Here is an 11,727-nt window from a genome sequence, read left to right as displayed (position 1 = left end):
ATATATATATATATATATATATATATATATATATATATATATATATATACATATATATATATATTTATAATATTTATAATATTCTTGATAAGTAATTTCTATTTCTCATTTTGGGACATGGGATTAAGGTTAACAATGCTGGAACACAAATAATACAGTTACAAAAAATATTTAAAAAAATTAACCAAAACATGGCAAAATATAAAAATAATAAACAGGTATAATTAATAGGCATAAAAAGCATATTTAAAATAAATAAATCAGAATAACATAAGGTAAGAAGCATATTTCAAATGAAAAATATTAGTAGGCACACGTTTCTTTTTATAATCAGGGTTGATATCTATGAAGCACACTTCGCGTAGGCCTTTTATAGAGTATAAACTAGTTTAAACTGTATCCGTTTATGCTTCCGGAACGCGGGGGTTGCGTTTCATCACTCAGGGGTTGGAGGTTTCAGTAACTACCCGCTACCCCTAGGCTGGCCAGTTAGTGGCCACGCGCGAGGGTTTAATTTTGCTGTCTTTTTTCAGGTATTGCCCGTTTTCGCGGGATTGTTCACACATTAAGCAAATATTCGAATTTTTGTTTTCGTAGTTCAGGTGTCACATTACCTACAAAGCAATTAACTCTATTGTTAACATTTATCACTGTAAATGACAAATGTGTGTGGTTCTAGTAATTTTTGTACCATGTTTCTAACATAGACTGTTAGAAAATTATTTTATATATATTTAATGTTGGTTTCGAGCTTTAATTTATTGGGTTCATACTTATCATTAAAATGTGATATTTTGTGATATTATTTAAATACTCGTACAGTCATTTATATGTTAAGAATTATGAAAATGTTATTATATATATACATATACACACGTATATATATATATATATATATATATATATATATATATATATATATATATATATATATATATATATATATATATATATATATATATATATATATATATATATATATATATATATATATATATATATATATATATATATATATATATATATATATATATATATATATATATATATATATATATATATATATATATATATATTTATACATTTATTGAAATGTGCGGATTCGGATTCCATGATGCCTTGTATTTACTACAATTAGTGTCCCATGATTATTAATAGTGAAAATGTTCGCTGACTTTGAACGTGCAATGTTTCGCGCTCCAAATATTTGTTTACTGGAAACAATGTTTTTGTTAAAAATTTAATTATTACATCAAAACATTTGTACCGACATTTAAAAAAAAAAATCTCAATATTTAATAATGCATACCAATTATCGAGGAATCACTAGTATACTAAACAAAACGTCAAACTGCCAAACAAAGCAAGCATAATGTAAATGAGCATCCCGTCTATTTATCCGTGAACTTTTAATGTGGGCCTCTCCCCTATTGTTCAATCTCCCCAAGCGATCCGGGAAAATGTATGCTAAAACAATAATGTCTAATGTTTGAAATGTATGCAAAAACAATATAGTGACACCCCTCCCAGAGGCAGCATCGGTTTACCTTAGAGACGGTGTTTGCCCCCACCTCCCCTCTTTATCTGCTTTACAAGCGTTTAGCTACTCGCTTTATAATGGATTTCCCAAGTCGCGATAGGGGGAGCGGGGGTAAATAAGATCAGCTAAAACTGTAACCTGAAAATTGGTTCGACGTCAATCAAGGCAATTGTATGGAAAGGAAATAAGTGGAACATGTATCTGTATAAATATAATACGTTAATAAATGAAAATTATTTGAGAACAAAGAACAGATAATCCTCCGAAAGCAAAATTGCCAGGAAGTTATTTCAATACAATTTAATTTTAAATGTGAGTAAATTCATAAATATTCTCAGTTATCCAGCTCAGATATAAGATGTATTGATTTTTGCATTTTTTCAATGTTTAATGCAATATTTTTATCTTTTTATATTTTTGGTATTTTTTAAAGTTATTGGGTATTTGATTTAACGTCTTTTAATATATTAAGAAATAATTAATCGACAATTTAAAAAAAGGGATTAGAATAGTCTCACTTTTAATTTACCGAACTCTTGTGCCTAGGAAGATATTATAAAAAGATAGGAGTTTGCAAAAAGATAGGAGTTAGTATATTCGACACAGGATAGGAGTTAGCAGTATATATTATATGTTGGAGTTGAAGGGTCTCTACTAATTACTATTTTTTAAACTCCGAAATTGATATGATAAGACATTAAAAAATACTTTGGTTTACGACAGAAAGTATACTTAAGATATTTTATTTTATCTTATTTGTTTAACATTAATATAAAGGTTGGAATATTAGGGGTTAATTATCACTATTTGGTCTATTGCCTTGCATATACGAGTTTAAATCATAAATTGAAGACAGTAAACCAAATACTGATAATTAACAACAAAATAAACTCTATCTTGATTTATTTTATTTTATTTCAATTTACTTATTAGCATTCCATTCTGGTTGCATTAATTAACTTATAACTAATTTACTAACTAACTAAGTTAGTTAGTTATAAATTAATGAATGCATCCATAAAAGAATGATAGGGAGTAAAATGTTATAAAAAATCAATTTAGAATAAATTTTATTCGTCAACATAAATATTTAAATTTAAAACATTGACCGAAAACCTCACAAAGGAAGTCGGTACAAAGGTACTATTATAATACACTAAGAATAGTTTTTAAAAAAGTTGGAAAAAGGTGCAAACAATTATGGAGTGTGTGGAAGTTTTTGGTAAGGGAATGTAATTAACTATGAGTATTTTAATATTTTAGAATTTAATAAACCCTGATGATGACAAGGTTCTTGTCGAAACCGGTTGGTTAAAGTGTACAAATAATAAAAAAAGTGGTTAAAACAAAGTTGTTTAATATTATAAAGTTTATAAATTGTGCCACAAAGTATCTACGAAAAACATTTAAGAAATTATTTATTTATTTATTTAAATATATAAAATTATAATTTACAAAATTGATAGTTGAAAATTGCCTAAAATGTAAGTTTGTCTTAAATGTATGTATAAGTGATTGAAATTTTTAGTTCAATTGAATTGCACTGAATAACATCAAAACAGTTAAAATTGAAACTCAATTGCGAGTATAAAATCACCGATAAAAGACTCAGATAAGTTGTTTTTTGCTTTTAGAAAGAAAATATTGAAATTTAAAGAAAAAAAAACCTTATAGGTTATAAGGTTTTACTTATAACTATATAGATACTTTTTTAAAAATGATTTATTTTGCAGTCACCCAGTAACAGGATGTTTCTGCCAGTGTCAAGTATTTTTTTAATTTACAAACAAAAAAATAATAGAAAATTATAATAACATTAAATACAAAATTTATAGTTAAAGTGCGTTTAGTTTTATCATTTTAGAAATTACTGGATGGTGTCGGACGTCTGTTTTGCATATGGTTTTTAGTAAATTTTCAATATATAAAACCAGATTTACGTGTTAAAAATGAGTTCGATTCGAATTTAATTACTTAAAAAATAATAAACATTTTAAAAGCGTGTTTTCGTTGGTATTTTCACAAATTAAAAATACAAATACTATTCACAGAGTACACGAATGAGGCATAAAATGAATCCTAATTGACGTGCATCACCAACTGAATATTTAAACGCGGTGATGGAAGTTTTGGACGATAGTTACTATGAATATGCTTGTATGAAAACTTAGATATATGCATAACATTTGTGTATGTACATATATACCGACATTATGTATTAGTCACCAGTTACATTTTCACAGTAATGAGAGTAAAATATAACGAACGGGATCAATACGTTGCCTTAAAGTCCACTAAAATGTTTTATGCTTTTAAATGTTTTGGTTTCAAAAAGTAAATATAAATTTAATGTATTAAAACCCAATATATATAATCGATAAATTTCGGCAAATTCATCCTAGAATAAGAAATGTTGAAAGTACTGAACAACTTTGGGTATAGAATTTAAAGAATTTATGAATCGAAGAAATTATGACAACAATTTAATCTAAATGAAATCATATTTTATCCCATAAATCATTTATAGAAAATTGTTTATTTAAAAATGAAAATCAGGATGCATAAGGATCCTGTCGATGTAAAATAAAATTATTAATTTTATTTGCAAAAAAACATTCGTTCACGGATCCAATTGCGCATTGATCTGTTTCATTGAATGTAAATTTTGAAAACATAAATATTGTCTATAATAAAAATAACTTTTTAGTTTTTTCCATTTCTATTTTATTTGACCAGTGACCGGGTTTTGTCGTTCCCGATATCATCAAACTGGACTAGTCTGATGATGTCGGTAATGGCGAAACCTGGTCACTGGTAAAAAAAAGGGAAAAAACCATATACCTAAGTAATTGTTTTATAATACAAAATGCAGTTCCAACAAGAAATGTCAGTACAAATCATGAATTTATAAAATATTATCAATTTTTAATATCGTCCCAGAGGTAATAAAAACGTTAAAAAACAGCTTTTCTAGATGTGAATATAATAATGGCATAGAGAAAAATATAGCACCGAAATATGATATTGAAATTAAAAATGATTAAAAATATAATTTATACAAGTGAGGACAAGTGTGGGTGTAAGGATATGGTGGTGGTGAGTTTAGGGGTGAGAATATAGGAGGGGGTGGGAGTGTCACTTGAAGCCCTCCCCCCCAACTCCAGCGCTTTGTTTTTCATTAAAGAGCCGCCTTCAGCAGCCTGTGAAATCGACATAAGACTGCAGGGAAAACCAATTTAACGTCATTTTAATTTGATCTTAAATTGGACTGGACGAGAAAAAATGGTTAAACTCTTTTCCCCCTTGATCTAACATAAAATATGACAAATTTTATAATTACACTATGGTTTTATGGATTAATTAGACCCGTAGCAGCCCTAACACTTCGCGACAGAATCAGAAACTCCGAAATGGTGAACTCAAAAATGTTGTGCGATGGGGAAGAGTAAGAAGACATTTCTGGGTGAATCATTGTGGGAAGAGCAAGTTTGGATCGAGTGGTGAGTATAGCAGCAGTAATTTGTTATATTTATATATGGTCATTTATCTTTATATAAAAGATTTTTTTTAAATATAGAGAGTATAATATTCTAATAAAGGAAAACTAGTATGTTAATTTCACTTAATCATGTATCTTCTTCTTCCTGGCTATATTCCAGCTAATTGTCTTTGTAGACTGCTGGGGTCAGCTCTCTTCGTCCTCAGGTTGTAATTCCTTCTGTCCTGGATAACGTCACCTAGGCCATGCCTTTGAATCATGTTATTTTTCTACAGCACCTTTGAATTATTTGGTTTTCCTCTAGACAACTTTCGAGGAAGATCCATTTCTATCGCTTGGTTAACTACATGTTTGGGTTCTCTGCGTCCTATTTGCCCATACCATCACTATTGTCTTTACTCTTCTACCCCCTATTAATGTCTGTTATGCCCAGGCTTCCACGAATGCGTGAACTTTTTATTTTGTCTGTAGGGGACACTCCCGCTGACCATCTAAGCATTCTCATTTCAGCAGATTCTAGTTGCCTTGAGAAGGTGCTATACATCGTCTAGCATTTACTTAAAATCATGTATGTTTTTTAAAAATCTTTTGAAATATTTATATCAGTAAAAAATATCAAAAAGTTACTTAAAAATGAAATCAATTAACAAAAATATTTTCTGACTATTTTATACACTTTCGGTTTGCATTTTAAAGCTACAGTGTTCTTCCTTGGACACAAAGGAACGATGCCAACATCTCATGACGATAAGTACTAAGCGACGGCTTGCGATCCCCCCTCACCCCACGTACAGTCACTCTGAATATTTCTTATCTACTTATCAACATTTTCTGCTCATATTACTGCCATTGATCAATCACTTGAGTGCTCAGATATACGACTGACTGTACTTTAACTGATTCCCACCGACCATCTTCGATTTTATGAAACCGACGGAGACCGTACATGGAACGGCTTTTTTTAAAAGTGGGTGTACGTGGGAGAGATTTCATCAGTTTCAAATTCTCCCAAAAATCATCCTACTTTAGTTCGGCGCGGAAAATAGGGTTAAAATTTTCTTCAATGGAAAATAATTACTATTTCTTGGAACAAAGGAGTAAAGACGTTTTTTTTTCATGTTCAAAAAAAAATTTCAAACTCTGTACAGTGTTTAAATTTGAACATTGCGTTAGTCGTTCACTCTTACCAAAGTTTAATAAAAAATATACGTAGAGTAATGAATATGAAAGGGTATTTTTTCTTTATTTTGTAATAAACATTAACCAATATTGTTTTATAAAAAAAAGGTTTTTAATTTGTATAATTTTGTTAATAAATTGATGTCATATACAATATGTTACATATGCGAAGTTAAGATGATCATTAGTTATACAAGGCTGGGTGATCAGTCTTACCGTTCAGGTTTTTGGAGTAAAGGATAGAATATGATTGATGGAATACAAATGTCGTAAGTCAAGTGGCGCAAGGTGAAGTATATTACTGCTATATAGAAAAGGTAATGGAGGTGGAAAAAAAGGTAGGATAAATAAGTACGGGAGTAATGGTAAATCGGGTTTGAATACCGGGTTTGAATCCGGAAATCCGGAAATCGGGTTTGAATCCCGTTCTCTTACTGGCGCGTGTAATTTATAAATTAGATATGAACGAATGAGAGAGAAAAGAACAGAAAAAAATTCAATTATCCATAAAAAAGTTACTTATTTATTTATGTATACTCATAATATTGTTTTATTTGTATATTTGTATTTAATGTATATTGTTTTATTTACAAAAAGTTTATGTCAAAACTACGTATAACTAAAAACTACATAGCCATAACTAAATATAGCTTAGATATTGATGGTTACAAGGTATCAGGTTAGCGCCGCCCATGAAGACCACAGCTGACAATTCGTCAGCAGTTCTCGTCTGAACTTTGGGTTGCGGATATGACTTGGGAGGATACAAAGGAGCTGGCAGCCTTGGGAGGATGCAGAAAAGCTTGGAGACAGTATGTAATTGGAATCCATATGCTCCACATAGGGATCGGATATGGTTTAAACGATAAATAATATTGAAGGTTTGGTACGTCTTGTTTTAGAATATTCATCAACCCTCAATCGTCTTACAATATTATTTGATGAAAACGAGAGTTGGTTACCCAAAATGACATGCGTTCAACCTATCTTATTATCGCGCATTTATCCGACTTGTATTACCTAACTACGCATCTGAATAGACGTTATAAGTAGGTGGGAATTTAATGTGTGAGACGCTTAGCGCGCTCTTTATTTGGAATGAGAATCTAGAAAGACAAGGGTGTCAGATGTCTCCGGCAACAGGGCGTAAGAAATTATAGAGTTCAAGTGATGGGAGTGCTGAGAGAAAAGGCAGAAGGATGGGGGGTGGCGGTGTGCGGCGGGGTGGGGTGAGTCGAGGGGGTAAACAAAGCAGACAACACCATACAAAGCTGAAAATCTGACGCTGATATACAATATTAACAACAGCTCTTAACCCAGTAAGGAGAAAACTAAATGTTCGTACGAATAAATATTCAGCAAGAAATATGATTGTATATTTTTATCATTTTACTTCGTATATTGTATTTATTTTACAAAAAATATTATGTAGCTAGAAAGAGTGCCGTGCTCAGAAAATTAATTCGGGTAGACAGTAGAGGTAGGTAGTAAGGTAAGCTGGTACTACTTACTAAGGTAGGCAGTAGAGGTGGGTAGTAAGGTAAGCTGGTACTACTTACTAAGGTAGGCAGTAGAGGTAGGTAGTAAGGTAAGTTAGGTACTACTAAGTAAGGTAGGGTAGGTACTGAATGCGTTTTTATATTTATTTTAAAAACATATTTGTTTTCATTTTTATCTAGCTTATAATTTGAGCACATACAAGTGATGCATTTACGTTAAGATAATGTTTGGATCCGTTCCGGTGTTGTTAGTTAATTTACAATAACAATACCAAAATGAACACAATAATAATAATAAAACAAATTCATCGAACTGAGCGAGGAAAAAAGTTAAAAATACTCTCAATTAAAAGTTCTTAGCTAGTAAATATTCATTAGTATGCGGACATTTGTTTGCAAATACGTGACGTGAAGGCGTACTGGAGAGAGATATTTTTTATATTTTTTAAATGTCTCCACCCGGTATAATTTGTAAGATTCAATTAAAAAAGAAGGATTTTGATCTTCGACGTGAATAAACGTATTTTTATATTAATTATCAGACTTTAAATTAATCATATTTAGATGATATATCAATATATATGTATGTAAATTACAGATGTCTCACCTGGAGACGAAGCATCTATATTTTAATTCAGTGTCTGATTTACCAAATAAAAAAAAGTTATAGATCAACTGGACGAAGAGAAGTATGATATTTCTGTCTTTCTCTTTTTTAAATAGTTTATATTTATTTTTAAAGAATTAATTCCAATGTGTTCAATCGGAAAAATATTTATACTTTACCAATTTTCAACTGAGGACACTATTGTCAGCCAAATTCTAAATACAATTATTACAACTAACATATGAAAGAAATCCAACTACACAGCATGTCAGCATCTAAAAATTCATCTTTGTTGAGTGATTCAAAATTGGTTCATATATATAGAACTTCCAAGAATTTGAGTAGTGTGGTTGTCAATAATGGGTAGAATTGGTGAATGTTACACGTGTGTAAAGTGATCACTTAAACCAGCCTATGACGGTTGTCAGCCCCGTAAATGCCCAGACTTCCATATTCTTCTTCATCTTTGGTGAGGTGTCAAAAAATTATTTGAGATTTCAAAATGTAAAAATAACTCCTAATTTGAAAAATCCAGATATGTGAACAAGGATTTGGACACACTGTGGTATTATGTATTAGTTTGATTTATTATGTTAATTAGTTTATTGTAAACTTTATTCTAATATAACTGTGTTTACATTTATTAAATGTGTATCGCCCCTTATTAAGTAATTAAGGTTTTAACGAGGAAATAATTTAATACATTATACTTTATACATTTATAATTTTCAATGATTGATAAGGTATTTAATGAAATTGTAGTATAAAGCGATAATACTGCTCCAAAAGTATGTTATATGCTTCCAGGTTCAGTCAAAATACATTTTGATTGAGAGTGATAACGATAATTGACAGGTAGCGATTGTTGTATTATTATACTGTGCGTTTTGTTATTTAAACAGAATTTCAGTCAGGTCAAAATACTGTTTGGCTTACTTCATTACCATACTCATATGTATTTATTTACATAACGTACGCACATACTCGGGAACTAGACACTAGTTTTGTGAGTATTTTGTGAGCATAAACGAATGTAAAAATCAATCTTTTCTGTCACGTGATTTTAGTTATTTGTTTCAGTTATTTGCCTCCATCTCCTTTCCTACAGCCCCTTTTTCCTTGCCTTCCTTATTATCATCAATTAGTAATTTTCATAAACATTTAATACAGTATAAAGTTACTTGATTATTAATAATAATAATAAACCCTTATCCGCATCCCAATGGTGGATAGGGCACTGCGTCATATAAACGCAGTGTTATCTTGATCGTTTACACACGAAGGAAAGGTGATCAGCCCTCCGCTTCAGGTACCAGTCCAGGGTAATATTGAATAAATATTACAGTGAAAAAATCACTCATATTTATTTTACCCCCCCTCGGAATCGAACCCTTGACCTCCAGAACGGTAGCCGAGCATGCTGACCATTACGCTACGGAGGCGGACAAAATTGTTAGTTGATTAATACAAGAGTAATTTGTGATATTTTTTTATGTTCTAGCACTATCTACCCTCTGATTGCAAACAGCTTATTAAGGTATCAAACGTTTTGACCAATATCACTAGTCTGTTTTTGGTTGGTTAAAAGATATTGCTTTTTAGAAACAAGCTCAACAATATATCTTTTCTGTGTATGAAGCTGTAATAATTAAATAAATAGTATCAGTACTGTTTTAATATCTTTTTTTATAAATGTAAAAGAAATGGTAATTTACAACACCTGATAATTAAAAATGTATGCATAGAGAAACCCGCAGATAAATTTCTGCAATCCTCTTTCTTTTTACTCAACAATCTTTCGAAAAAGTTTTGTAAAGCCCCAAGTTTCCTCGTTAGAAGAAGCTTGGTCCCAGAAAAAGTAGATTATATTATTAACAGCGGCTGCCGACTTGTCTTTGGAATAAAATTGAAGGTATAAAAAAGCACATGGTATAAAAAAGATATGAATAACAGGCAACTTTTACTTTAGTTGTTATCCGATTGAGATAGTATTCTTTACTTTGCTTTATTTATTTCTAGTTAATTTTTTTTATTTTAAATTGCCAAATATGTTGAGAGTTAACATATTATTTTTTGACATCTCATCAAAGATGAAGAAGAATATGGAAGTCTGGGCATTTACGGGGCTTACGACCGTCATAGGCTGGTTTGAGTGATCACTTTACACACGTGTAACATTCACCAATTCTACCCATTAGCTAGAAATGTGCAACGCGCAAACAAAATTATTGTGATAAGCTTTAAATGATCGAATCGAAAATCTGGATTAAAAAACGACTTCTTTTAATGAAATCGTTATTTATGTCTTTCTTTTTAAAATTCAATCGCCCCTATCTTTGAAATGCAGAAATATATTGTTACTAATTTTAACATACATGGTTGAATAATTAAAAATTAAAGAAGCTGTTACGTCGTACTATTCCCACTAATTACAAAGATGAGTGTCTGGAAGTTTTAGACGTATTTTTTCATATCTTTATTACTTTTTGTTATCACCCTACCTCCAGACAAATTTGTAAATGTTAGATATTGCGGTTTTGTTTATAATAATAAATTTAAAAAAACTAATTAACCATCACGCCGCTTCCCCGCAGGGGTAGGCAGAGAGAATAGAACACCACTCCACTTTGACTTTGCAAATATTCTTCGTCTCTTCCACGTTCATGCATCTCCTCATACATACCCGCCGATTCATACATATCCTAACCTGACCACATTCAAGTATTTGGCATACCTGATCATGCCATGTTTTTTTCAGTCTTCCTCTTCTCCTTTTCCCAATTACATTCCTTTAAATGTAAACAAAATAATTTGAATCAAATCACAAGGTTAAAAAAATGGATTTAATAACATCGAAGAGTGTGGCGGAATTTAAAAAACGGAATAAGTTTTTATTTCCAACATGATATTACCAAACGCCACCATGAGAGTGGACACAGTAAGTAGAAAAGAAGGTCGTGTTCAAAAACAGTAATGACATCAAGTCGAAAATGTTTTTCGCAGTGACAAAACACAGCCTGATGTGAAAATGACAATTTTCTAAACTGGATCGATGGCGGTGTGCGGTGTTTGCCAGCCTGCCCCTGATTGCAGTAATGAGCTGCCACCCCGCCCGGCTGCTCTCATCCCCTAACCAGCCCCCGCCACCGACCCCCAGCCCCCGACTCCCAGACACCCCAGCCACCCCCCGCGGTCCCATGGTTACCCGACACGCAACCAGGTGTCTTCCAGGTACCTTGATATATCTCCGAGTGGGAGAGTGTCAAATTATTGCCTTGTCGGGTTATTTGAAAATAACGCATTTATCACTCGAGAATTACACGGGAAATATTCGATATTTAAAATATGGTTATTAAGATTCTTGTATTGAATTGTTTTTTTTTTAATTACCAAACGTTGGACG

Source organism: Brachycentrus maculatus, unplaced genomic scaffold (genome assembly GCF_059751285.1).
Source record: "Brachycentrus maculatus isolate JH-2025_06_01 unplaced genomic scaffold, ASM5975128v1 h1tg000326l, whole genome shotgun sequence".
NCBI classification, from domain to species: Eukaryota; Metazoa; Arthropoda; class Insecta; order Trichoptera; family Brachycentridae; genus Brachycentrus; species Brachycentrus maculatus.
Note: the sequence above shows the minus strand (reverse complement) of the source record.